The sequence below is a fragment of the Sorex araneus genome, chromosome 3 (genome assembly GCF_027595985.1).
Source record: "Sorex araneus isolate mSorAra2 chromosome 3, mSorAra2.pri, whole genome shotgun sequence".
Lineage (NCBI taxonomy): Eukaryota > Metazoa > Chordata > Mammalia > Eulipotyphla > Soricidae > Sorex > Sorex araneus.
The window spans coordinates 3,085,940-3,098,544 of NC_073304.1; the positions used below are offsets into that span (position 1 = coordinate 3,085,940).

Here is a 12,605-nt window from a genome sequence, read left to right on the forward strand (position 1 = left end):
TGGGCGCCGGGGTGCGAGGGGCTCTCCAGCTCCCGAGCCTTGAGCGGCAGCTTAGACAAGGGTGCTGGCGCCTGAGAGAGCGGGAGTGGGGGGCGGGGGGGGGGTGTCCGGCCCAGCCCCCACGTCCCCTCAGACGCTTCCCTGCCTGGTGCTGAGCTTTCTGGCCGGGGAGGGCAGGTTCTGGAGCCTGGGGTGTGGCCCTGGGCCCCGGGTGGGAGGCAGTGTGGACAAGCGGACTCAGTGCAGGCCTCACCCCCGGGGGCAGCGCCCGCACAGCAGAGGCCGACAGAAGGGCAGCGGCCAGCCGGCAGCCACACAGAAACCCAGGGACAGCGGCCAGCGGCCAGCAGGCCCACCCCGGCCACACGCCCGCCTGTGCCTTGCCGCGGGGTCAGGCTGGCGGCAGAGCGGGACTCTCAGGGGCGAGGGGGCTCCCGCTCGGGCCCACTGCCCTAAGGCTATGGAGGAGCAGCAGCTGGGGCAGCTGCGAGCCCAGCGGGCCCAGGAGCTGCGTCCACCGCGGCGTCCCGAAGGCGCTGGTCTGCCCTGAGATAGATCCCCGCCCCGGTCTACCCGGTCTGATACCAGGCCCACAGGGGCACCCCACGGGCCCGAAGAGCGCCTGAAACCTTTGGAATACTTTCATCTCATTTTTTTTTTTTTTTGGTGGGGAGCACACCCAGCTGTGCTCGGGGCAGACTCCTAGCTCTGTGCTCAGGGGTCACTCCAGGAACTATATGGGTGCCGGGGACTGAACCCCGGTTAGCCGCACGCCAGGCGGGCACCCTCCGCACTGTTCCGTCTCTCCGGCCCCTGCCCCCAGCACTTTAACCTGTAATGCTTTGAAGGCGAGCACACAGCACACGCGTGTTCACGGACACCCCTCCCTTCTCTCTGGAAGTGACTTTGTCTCTTGTTTCTGTCACACGCCAGAAGCCAGCAGGCACTCATGTCTGCTCCCGCTCCCCCCACACACACACTTCCCAGTCTGTCTTATTTTGAGGGGTCTCCTGGGCCCAGCTCAGGGGCACCAAGGGCCACTCCCGGCCGGTCTCTGCCCGCTGGGTCGGTGAGGTCAGTGAGGTGCGAGGCCCGGGAGGTGCTGCCCAGGCCCTGTGGGCGGGGCCTGCGGGGCGGGGCCTGCGGGGCCACCCCCAGAGCACTCTGCTGCACTCAGGGGCCGGGGCCTGAACTGGGCAAAGCACGAGGGCGCTGCCCACAGAGCCCTCCGCCCTGCCCATTTGCCTGTTTATGAAAGGCCCAGCTAGTCTGATGCAAACAAGGGACCCGACGTGGAACCACAGGGAAACTCCCGACAATGGGCGAGGTCAGCAGCGCCCAGACCTGGCTGGGACTCGGAGCTCCGGGAACCGGGCGCAGCGGCGGGCGGGCAGGTCTCGGCGAAGGCCGGCCCTGCCGCGGGAGGGGACGGGAGGGGCGTCGGGGGGGGGGCAGGAGGGCAGAGCTCGCCGCGGAGCCAGTCACCCTGGGGTCTGAGGGCGGAAGCCTTTGCCCAGGCCTCACAGCGCCAAGACGTGACAACACTCCCTCGGTACATCCGTCCCCTCCAGAGCCTGTCCCGGCTTCCAACAGGACTCAGCAGAAAGCACCTCGGGCGGCAGCACTCGGAAAACTAAGTTTACTTGAACGGTGGCTTCAAAGCCTGTCAGCTGAGAGAGCGAGTTGTTCCCACTCTGTGGTTGGGGAGAAAGCGTTTCTGTGTAAAAACGCTTCATTTAAACGGACAGGACGCAGCCCACACGCTGCCCGGACTGGCCGGCAGCTAGAGCTCCCGGGAAATCCCACCCTGGGCCCGAGCACTGGTGGTCGGACCCTGAGAACAGCCCTCAGAGGCCGTTCCCTCCCGGGCTGCAGGAAGCCGGAGGGCACTGTGGCAGCACCAGACCCCCGCGGGGCCAGAGCCACAGCCCACGGGGCCGACTGCAGCAGGGTCGGGAGACTGGGGTTTGGTCCCTGCAACCACACAAGCCTGAGCACCGAGCTGGGAGCACTGAGCTGGGTGTGGCCCTCAAACAAAACCAAGAACAGAACAACTCGGGGGCCAGAGCAGTGGTGGCCAGGGTTCAATCCCCGGCACCCCATAGTCCCTCGCGGCCCACCAGGGGAGGTTCCCGAGCGTAGAGCCAGAGTAAGGCCCGAGCCCCGCCGGGTGTGGCCCCAAACAGACCAACAATAGAGTGTTACGCCATGTGCTGGCGTGCATGAAACACACAGTGCTCCGAGAGGCAGGATGAGCAGCACCGAGGCGGGGCAAACAGACCTGGGGTGGGACGCTGGTCCAGGGGCGGGGAACATGCTTCGTGTGCTCCAGCGGGTCCCGGGTCCATCCCCGCATGACACCCCCACTCGCCCCAACCGCTGGGGGCGGCCCTAGGGGCCCTGAACACTCCTGGGGGGCCACGAGGGTCCCCAGAACCGCAGAGCCTGAGCAGTTCCACACCCCCAGGCCCCCGGGACCCTCCCGCCCACCTGGCCACAAACCCCCCACCCCCAGGCTCCCTCCTGCCCCCGGGTACGCCCGGGGGGAGCCGCCATGGACAAAGGAGGAAACAGAAACTCCACGTGGCCCTTCAGACCCCAAGGAAAGAGAAGCCGGCACGGCAATGCCCAGGTCAGAGGCACAGACGGGAGCGCCGGCCCGCCGGGGGGACGTCGGGGCACCTCGCTCTGGAAGAGCCGACCGACACCTGCAGCTGCCCCACTGCCCCCCTGCCCCCTGGCACTGGCCCCAGAGGAATGACCACGGGAAGGCGGGACAGGAATGGCGGAAGCAGATTTACTCCCCCGAGCCCCGAAGCCTGGCACAGACCCCTGAGCGTCCTTCAAGAGCACCAAGCAGAGCCTGGTTCTGAAGGAGCCGGGACCTGGGCCTGCATGACCAGCTGGACGTGACTGCCAGGACCTGGGGAGGCTGCAGGACCCCCTCCCGTGACCCCCAGACTGGGGTGACTGCAGGACCCCCTCCCGTGACCCCCAGACCTGGGGCGACTGCAGGACCCCCTCCCGTGACCCCCAGACCTGGGGCGACTGCAGGACCCCCTCCCGTGACCCCCAGACCTGGGGCGACGGCAGGACCCCCTCCCGGGAGGCACCGGCTTCCCCGCCAGCCAGGCCGCAGCCCCCCTTCCTCCCAGCCCGCCCCATCGCTGTAAGATGCCCCTGGCGCCGCGGGCCGTCCGCCTTGGCACGAGGCCGGAGCCTCTGACCCTTCCTGCCCGCCAGCCTGAGCGCTTGGTCCTCGCCCGGGTTGCCAGCAACCGTCCCCCTCTGCCCATTCTGCCCGTCCCCCTGCGTGTCCTGGAAACCTCCCGGACAGCACGGGAAGGAGCAAAGGTCCGGGAAACTCCGCGCCGGGGCGGGCAGGGGCAGGGCCGGCCACAGCCCCCAGCCAGCCGGGCCCCCGTTACCGGGGCCCCCGTTACCCGAGGTCAGGCCCGCCATCCAGCGAGGCTCGCAGCCGCCGGCGCTTTCCTCGGGCTCGGGACTCAGGGGTCGCCCGCGCCTCCTCCGGGGGTCGTGCCAGTCCCCGTGCTTCCGCTCAGGCGTCTGCCGAGCAGTGAGCTGAAGCCCCCGGCCCGGGCCCTCCTAGAACTCCAGGCCTGGCCCGACGCCCACCCGGCCCACCTGTGTGGACGTGTGTGCACACAAGCGCGCAGGCTCGGGCTGGCCTGGCCCCCGGCGGCCCCTCCTCAGAGACTCCCGGTGGCCCCACCTGTTTCCCGGGCCCAGCACCTGAGGGCCGGGGTTAAAGGTAAGCCCCGCCCCCCTCTCTGGCCGGCTGGGCAGGTAAACACCCCCTGGGCACCAGGACTGTGCTCAGCTCTCATCCCCAGACCCCCTGCCCTGTGCTCCCCTGGCCCTGGCGTCCACCCACTGTCCCCCAGCTCAGCCCTTCATGCGCCTTCGTGATGGGCGCAGGACCTGCCAGCCCACGACTGGCCCCCGGCCGAGCCCCTGCTCAGCCCCTGCTCCCCCGGGCCTCGGGGCCTCCTGCAGCTCTGCCCCACTCCCCTCCTCCTGGACGGCTTCCCGGGCAGCAGGTCGCCCCGGCCCCCCTCCCGCAGCCCACATGCTCCGGAGGCTTCCGTCGGCCTCACCAGTGCCACGGCACACGCAAAGCAGCCACAAACACACGCCAAGACCTGCTCCCGGCACCGCGCCGGGCCGGGCACGACCTCGAGCCCCCTTGGGGCCCAGAGCGTCTCACGGGGCACGAGACGGGGCTCCCGTGTCGCCGTGTAGGCCTGCGCCTGCGTGCGGAGGGTGAGGGGCCGCCCCGTCCTGGCTCTGTCCGGCCACACCCTCCAGTGGCTCCAGACCAGGGTGGCCGGCAGCGGAGTAAAGCTGAGCCGGGGACGGGAACCAGCCCAGCAGCTCCTGGCCTGGAGGGACCCCCCCACCCACAGGCGCAGCCTCAAAGTGAAACAGAGCTCGTGCCCCCGGGGACAGTCCTCGGCCACCTGCGGAGTGGGGCCACTCGGAAGAGCCTGGGGGGGGGTGCAGGGAAGCTGGGGACCGGCCGGGGCAGGCAGTGACCGGACAGCGTGGGGGCTGCGGCCAGCGGGGAGCAGGCCACGGGCCTGGCCACGGGCCGGGGAGCAGGTCTGACACGCAGGTTCTCGGGACGGAGCTTCTCCTGGCCCAGAGACGGAGCCGGGTGTTTGGTGTCCCGGCGGGCCGTGTCCCAGCTGAGGACAGGGCGGGGGCAATGGGGCCATGTGTCCTCGGGAGAAGGGCTCGGGACAGGCACAGGCAGGCGAGGCAGAGCAACGGGGTCGTGACAAGGCCCCTAGGAAACGGGGCGGGCCCAGCAGAGACCCGTGGGCCCCGAAAGCGCGATCCCGAAGGGCCCCTGGGGACGCTCACTCGGGAGAAGGACCCCTCCCTGCTGAGGAGCCCGCGGGCCGCCGTGCCCGCCCTGCCCCCGTCCCCGCCCGTGTGTGCGAGTGCCGCCGGGCCTCGGGGCTGAGTCTGGGCAGGCAGGGGCTGGGCCCGGACCACAGCAGCACGTCTCCGGGGTCACGGCCAGCATCTGGAGTCAGCTCTGGGCGGAAGGACCCACGTTGGGAGGAGGGGGCGGGACAGGCCACGGGCAGGGAGAGGGCGCCAGGCCAGGCTGGGTGTCGGCCGTGGCCTGCAGCCCCCAGCCTCCCGCCCCGCTGGCGAACACAGAGGCTCGTCGACCGTGCCGCCCCACAGACGCACCCAGACTCACCCCTCCAACCCTAGGGCAGGGGGCGGCCTCCCACGGGCCCCACGAAGCCTCACCAGACGGAAACCCGACGCCAGCTCTGGAATGTTCCTCCTGGGACGAGGGGCGCTGGGCGAGTGTCTCCTGCCCGGCCCGGGGGGCTTACACAGAGCTGCTTCCAGGGGGCACCCGAGAGACGCATCGGGCCGCCCACTCCGGCAGACAAGGGAAAGCCGTTGTTTGCGGGAGAGAAACAAGCCCCACTGTCCCTCTGAAAGAAATCAATGGTGACTGTGACCCAACAAAAAGGCTTCTCGCCGCCTCGGCTCGAGAGGGACCGGTCCGGAGAACAAAGCCCCACAGCACTCCCGCGGCTCGCAGATGTCAGGCAGAGCAGACCGGGCCGGGGTCTCGCTGTGTGCTCGGAGCAGGTCGCTCAGCCTCTCTGGGCCTCAGCTGTGCCCTCGGCTCCAGGAACGTGGCGCGCGGGCCCTCTCGCGCATCTGGGCGGAGATTCACGAGCAGGTGCGTGAAGGGGCCTGGGGAGGCCCGTCCAGCCTCCCCAGAGCACTGAGGGCAGTGGCCGGCCGTGCTACACAGCTTAGCCACACACTGTCCATGGGGCAGCTTCATGAGCCACGGAAAACCATGCCAGTGCCTTACAGTGCAACTGACCCACGGGTTCCTTCCCGTGTTTACTTTTGTTTGGGGGTCACACCCAGTGGTGCTCAGGGCTGACTCCTGGCTCTGCACTCGAGGACCACTCCTGGCAGAGCTTGAGGACCCTTCGGGCTCAAGGATCAAACCAGGGTTGGCTGCTTGCAAGGTGAGCGCCCTACCCACTGGACTATCTCTGTGGCCCCTCTTTTTTGTATACTTGAAAGATCTGTGCTAGCTCTGAGTCCCTCTGGGTCCTTCCACCTCTAGATTCCCGTGAAATCCACAGCTGCTCCTCGAAGCCCCTCTATTCTTCAACGTTGGGGGCACGGCTGACACCCCACGCCCCCCTTAGGCTCACGGCCACTGACGGCCACTGAAGGCTGCACTGAGTCGTGCGTGGTCACTCGCGGCTGATCTCCCAAACACAGGTTACTCCTGGCTCTGCACTCAGGAATTACTCCTGGCGGTGCTTGGGGGACCATATGGGATGCTGAGAACCGAACCATATGGGATGCTGAGGCCGGCCACGTGCAAGGCAAACGCCCTCCCCGCTCTGCTTTACTGCTTTACCTCAGGCCCCCGCTGCTGTGATTCTAACACGTGGAACGGTCCCCACTGCCTGTCAGGCCACCTTCTCTACAATCCCCCTGCAACCCACTCCCCCTAGCCCGCAAAAACACCACCCCACATAAATGCATGTGCTCCGGCACGAGACTTTTTGCTTTGTGGATTTTTAGAAACCTGAAACCAACTGCTTCGTGATGACCAGTTCTGCCCTGAGCTGGAGAGCGAGGGCTCTGCTTGCCCCGGAGCGCCCGCTGCCACTGCCTGGAACCCAAACGGACATGGCTGGGGTTTGGAAGCCCCCAGACGGGCCTGGCCGCACCCCTGTCCTTCTGCTGGGAACCGCACCACGAGCCCAGCGCCGTCCCTCCAGAAAGCAGAGCTCCGAGATGTGCCAGGCGGGCGACTCCCCTGCCAGGGGGCTGGGCATATTTCTGGCAGAGGACGGGCGTTTGGCGGCAAGTCCCTCTGCCCTCTCCCGCCCAGCCAGCGCCGGAGGGAGACGAGAGTGGCCCGCTCAGAAACGCTGCATCATCCCACCCACCGGGCAAAGCCCGGCAAGAATGTTTGGTGCAACAAAAGCCAATCGGAACAAAGAGGGGGACTGAAACGGTTCCCCAGACGCCAAGCCAACCGCTGAAGCCGCCACTCGAGGCCTCGGCTTATTCCTCTGACCCCTGGAAGCTTCGCAACCCCGCAACCCACCCCATTCCAAACATCCAAACACCGCCAAAATCTGGCCCTGGGGAGTGCGCCCACCACAGGGGACAGGGGAAGAACCCGTGTGTGTGTGTGTGTGTGTGTGTGTGTGTGTGTGTGTGTGCACGCCCACCACAGGGGACAGGGGAAGAACCCTGGTGTGTGTGAGTGTGTGTGTGGGGGTGTGTGTGTGTGTGCACCCACCACAGGGGACAGGGGAAGAACCCTGGTGTGTGTGTGTGTGTGTGTGTGTGTGTGCACGCCCACCACAGGGGACAGGGGAAGAACCCTGGTGTGTGTGAGTGTGTGTGTGGGGGTGTGTGTGTGTGTGCACCCACCACAGGGGACAGGGGAAGAACCCTGGTGTGTGTGAGTGTGTGTGGGGGGGTGTGTGTGTGTGTGCACCCACCACAGGGGACAGGGGAAGAACCCTGGTGTGTGTGAGTGTGTGTGTGTGTGTGTGTGCACGCCCACCACAGGGGACAGGGGAAGAACCCTGGTGTGTGTGAGTGTGTGTGTGGGGGGGTGTGTGTGTGTGCACCCACCACAGGGGACAGGGGAAGAACCCTGGTGTGTGTGTGTGTGTGTGTGTGTGTGTGTGTGTGTGTGTGCACGCCCACCACAGGGGACAGGGGAAGAACCCTGGTGTGTGTGAGTGTGTGTGTGGGGGGGTGTGTGTGTGTGCACCCACCACAGGGGACAGGGGAAGAACCCTGGTGTGTGTGAGTGTGTGTGTGGGTGTGTGTGTGTGTGTGTGCACCCACCACAGGGGACAGGGGAAGAACCCTGGTGTGTGTGTGTGTGTGTGTGTGTGCACGCCCACCACAGGGGACAGGGGAAGAACCCTGGTGTGTGTGTGTGTGTGTGTGTGTGTGTGCGCACCCACCACAGGGGACAGGGGAAGAACCCTGGAGTGTGTGTGTGTGTGTGTGTGTGTGTGTGCACGCCCACCACAGGGGACAGGGGAAGAACCCTGGTGTGTGTGTGTGTGTGTGTGTGTGTGCGCACCCACCACAGGGGACAGGGGAAGAACCCTGGAGTGTGTGTGTGTGTGTGTGTGTGTGTGTGTGTGCACCCACCACAGGGGACAGGGGAAGAACCCTGGAGTGTGTGTGTGTGTGGTGTGTGTGTGCGCGTGCGCGCGCACACGCGCGCACGGGGCGGATGTTCCAAGAGGTTCCTGGCCGGAACTATTCGGAGTTATTGTAAATCAATGAAGAATCGCATCCAGTGACTGTCTCCGACTTGGACTGAAACCTATGCATCTATCCAATGGATCACACCAACGATGCAGACAAAGCATCCGACAAGCTCCAACACCCATTCGTGGTTTAAAAAAAACAAAATCTCTGAGTAAAACAGAGTCAGAGGGACCAGGGAGACGGCCCAGTGGGTGAGGCGCTCCCCTTGCATGCAGCTGACCCGGGTTCAACCTCCAGCACAGCAGATGGTCCCCCAGCCCCGCCAGGAGTGATTCCTGAGGACAAAGCCAGGAGTAAGTTGTGAGCACTGCCGGGTGGCCCAAAAACAAAAGCACAAAAATGGAGTTAGCAGGAACTGTCGTCAACATAACCGAAGCCCTCCACCACCACCCTGCAGCTAACGCCACCATCCACGCTGAAACGAAAGCCTTCCCTCTCACCACTGCTCCTCAACAGCCAACTGGAAGTCCTTCGTATCGAAAAATAAGTCAAATCGTCACTATTTGTAGATGACACAATATAGTTCTTAGAAAACTCTAAAGACTACCAAAAAAAAAATAATAACCCAGCTAGGAACAATATACTGTATGCTAGACTGGGCAGGCTACAAAATCAATACGCAGAAATCCAATGCATTTATATAAGCAAACAAGTTAATAGAGGCCGCTCTCTGCCGAGATGTGACCTGAGCGGCCGCACGTGTGTGGCCCCTCCGCTGCTGAGTGACCATGATCCCGGAGCCCACCTATCTACTTCTGGCACCAGCAGCTTCTTGCAGAAATGTCTCTAGACTGTGAACTAAGCCACGGCCCCATGCCGCTGCAGGAGGGGAAAGATTTTTCTCTCTCGGCCTTTTCTTTCCAGGGGGGTGGGGTGGGGGGGTGGAAGGCGTGGCGACTGCCATCTTATAAGAACCACTAAAGAGAGGTACAAGCTTGCAATGATGCAATTTCTGGCAGAAATTTCCCTGGACTTAGTTACTAAAATACTAAAATACAGAAATCCAAAATCACGCAGCCGCGATTGCGGCCACAAGACCTTGTATCTCTTCATTCTCAGCAACGGAAAACAAATTATCAGATGCTTCCTTTTCAGCAGGTCTGATTTTGGGGGCAAACTCCAAACTATAATAATGAGTTTTTTGTTGAAATATTGAATGTAATCAAAGTAAAGAGAAAGTAAAGTGAAAATTATCAGCTACATAGGCGGGGGGTGGAGGAGGGTACAATGGGGTTCTTGGTGGTGGAACATGTGCACTGGCGAAGGGATGGGTGTTCCATCATTGTATAACTGAGACTTAAGCCTGAAAGCTTTGTAACTTTGCACATGGTGATTCAGTTAAGAAAAAAAAAAAGAAAATTTAATAGACAAGTCATTTCAAAACCCTTTCCTTGGGGCCAGAGCAATACAAAGGCGTATAGTAGGCAGGGCACTGGCCTTGCATCTGGCTGACTCGGCATCAATATGGTCCCCCAAGCACTGCCGGAAGTGATCTTCGAGTGCAGAACTGTGAGTAACCCCTGAACATCACCAGGCGTGCCCCCCAAAACAAAAAAAACCTACCCGTTCACAAATGCACCTCAAAAAAAATCAAATATCTGGGGCTGGAGTGATAGTACAGCAGGTAGGGTATTTGCCTTGCACGTGGCCGACCCGGGTTCTAATCCCAGCATCCCATATGGTCCCCTGAGCACCGCCAGAGGTGATTCCTTGAGTGAAGAGCCAGGAGTAACCCCTGTGCATCGCCAGGTGTGACCCAAAAAGCAAAAAAAAAAAAAAAAAAATCAAATATCTGGAAATCAACTTACTAAAGAGATGAAAGGCATATAAAGAAATCTATAAATCACTACCAAAGTAAGTTTTAAAAAATATGTACGGAAATGGAAACACATTTCCTGTTCATCGAAAGATTAACATAGTCAAAGCTCTAAACAGATTCAATGCAGTCCCTATAAAAACACCCATGGCATTTTTTAAAGACAGGAATAAACACTTGAAATTTGCATGGAATAGTAAAACTCCAAAGCAATCCTAAGAGGAGAAGATAGGAGGCTGTAAGTTATATTATTAAGCTAAGTATCAAGACAGTGTAGTACTGAATAAAAAGACTTTCAGAACACTGGAACAGAATTTGAGGGCCCAGAGACAGACCATCAGGGTCACAGTCAGCTAATCTTTGATAAAGGAGCCCAAAGCATGAAGTGGGGCACAAACAGACACTTCCACAAATGATGCTGGGAAAACTGGTCTGTCACAATTTATTTATTTATTTATTTATTTATTTATTTATTTATTTATTTATTTTGCTTTTTGAGTCACACCCGGCGATGCACAGGGGTTACTCCTGGCTCTGCACTCAGGAATTACTCCTGGCTCTGCACTCAGGAATTACTCCTGGCGGTGCTCAGGGGACCATATGGGATGCTGGGAATTGAACCCAGGTCAGCCACATGCAAGGCAAACACCCTACCTGCTGTTCTATTGCTCCAGCCCCGCAGTCTGTCACAATTTAAAAAGGACTCAGACCCCTATTTCACACCAAGCATAAAAGTCAATTCAAAATGGATGAAAGACTTGGATATCAGACCTACCTCCATAAATCATATTGAGGAAAACACAGGCAGAACCTTTCATAAAATTGAATCTAGAGGCAGCTTCAGTGATTTGATGCCATTGGCCAAGCAATATCTGACCAGAATAAAACATATACCACAGAGCGGAAGAAAGTATTTGTCCACCACCTGTCTGACAAAGGGTCGATATCCCAATATATACAGCACTGGAAAAACTTAACAACAAAACAATCAATTTCATCCCCTAAAAAATGGGGAAAAGAGATAAACAAACACTTCCTCAAGGAAGACACACAGATGGCCAAGAGGTATATGAAAAATGCTCGCATCACTGATCACCATGGAAAATCAAATCGAAACAATAAGGTATCACCTCCCACCAGTGAGACGGGCACACACCACAAAGACTGAACAAAGCAGTGTTGGGGTGACGGGGGAGAAGGACCCGCGTCCACTGCTGGTGGGCACGTTGACTGGTTCAACATCTTTGCAAACCAATATGGACTCTTCTCACCCAAACGGAGAACTGAGCTCCCCTGTGACCCTGCCATTCCACTCCCGGGCATCCGTCCCAAGGGCCTGAAAACTCTATTCAGAAAAGACACTTGTGCTCCATTGTTCATGGCAGAACTATTCACAATAGCCAGCATCTGGGGACAATTTTAGTGTCCGAGAAGAGCTGACTGGATAAAGGAACTATGGTATACTTACACAATGGAACACTACTCAGTTGTAAGGAAAACAAAGCCAAGCAGTTTGCTGCCGCGTGGGTAGGACCCGTGAGCATCGGGCTGAGTGAAGCCAGCAGGAGGGACAGGGCAGACACTGAGCGATCTCTCGTCCGTGGGACAGAAAGAAGCACAGTGAGGAAAGAACAAAAGGCCAAACGCAACAGAACCTAGGACTGGTGGATGGAACGGCACTGACCATCGCAGTGAGAACAGAGAGGAGGGTGTTGGTGAGGGGCTGAGGGGGTATCTGAGACAATGGGCCAGGGAAATGGACACTGGTGGGGGATGTGGTGCTAGAATGTGACCGCATGAAACCCTGTGGTTGACTGTACTGTAATTGTCAATCACTGACTGCATCGTAACTATGAATCCTTGACTGTATTATAACTGAAACATTGACTATATTGTAACTGTAAATTCTTGCCTGTATTGTAACTGAATCCTTGACTGTACTGTGTGAATCCCTGACTGTATTGTAACTAAATCCTTGACTGTATTGTAACTGTGAATCACTGATGGTATAACTATGAATCTTTGACTATATTGTAACTGTGAATCGTTGCCTGTGTTATAAATGTGAATCATTGGCTATATTATAACTGTAAATCATTGACTGTATTGTAACTGAATTCTCAACTATACTGTAGCTGTGAATCCTTGACTGTATTGTTACTGTGAATCCTTGACTGTATTGTAACTGTAAATCCTTGCCTGTATTGTAACTGAATTCTCGACTGGACTGTAACATTGATGGCATAACTGTAAATCATTGACTGTACTGTAATTGTGAGTCCTGGCTGGTTTGTAATTGTGAATCCTCAACTGTATTGTAACTGTGAATCATTGACTGTACTGTAACTATAAATTCTTTTTTTTTTTTTTTGCTTTTTGGGTCACACCCAGCAGTGCACAGGGGTTACTCCTGGCTCTGCACTCAGGAATTACTCCTGGCGGTGCTCAGGGG

General features: G+C 59.3%; 1 protein-coding gene across 3 annotated transcripts in view; it reads right to left on the minus strand.

Annotated features, from left to right (window-relative positions):
- The window catches only part of EML1 (EMAP like 1), an 87,227-nt gene that overhangs the window by 58,655 nt on the left and 15,967 nt on the right, over nt 1-12,605 (minus strand). The window contains exon 1 of one of the 3 annotated variants that reach the window (XM_055132411.1): nt 5,290-5,426. The exons of the other annotated variants lie outside the window; for them this stretch is intronic. The gene's annotated coding sequence lies outside the window, so the exon portion shown is untranslated. Of the gene's footprint in view, nt 1-5,289; nt 5,427-12,605 lie in introns of those variants that run through there. 3 annotated transcript variants of the gene reach the window in all.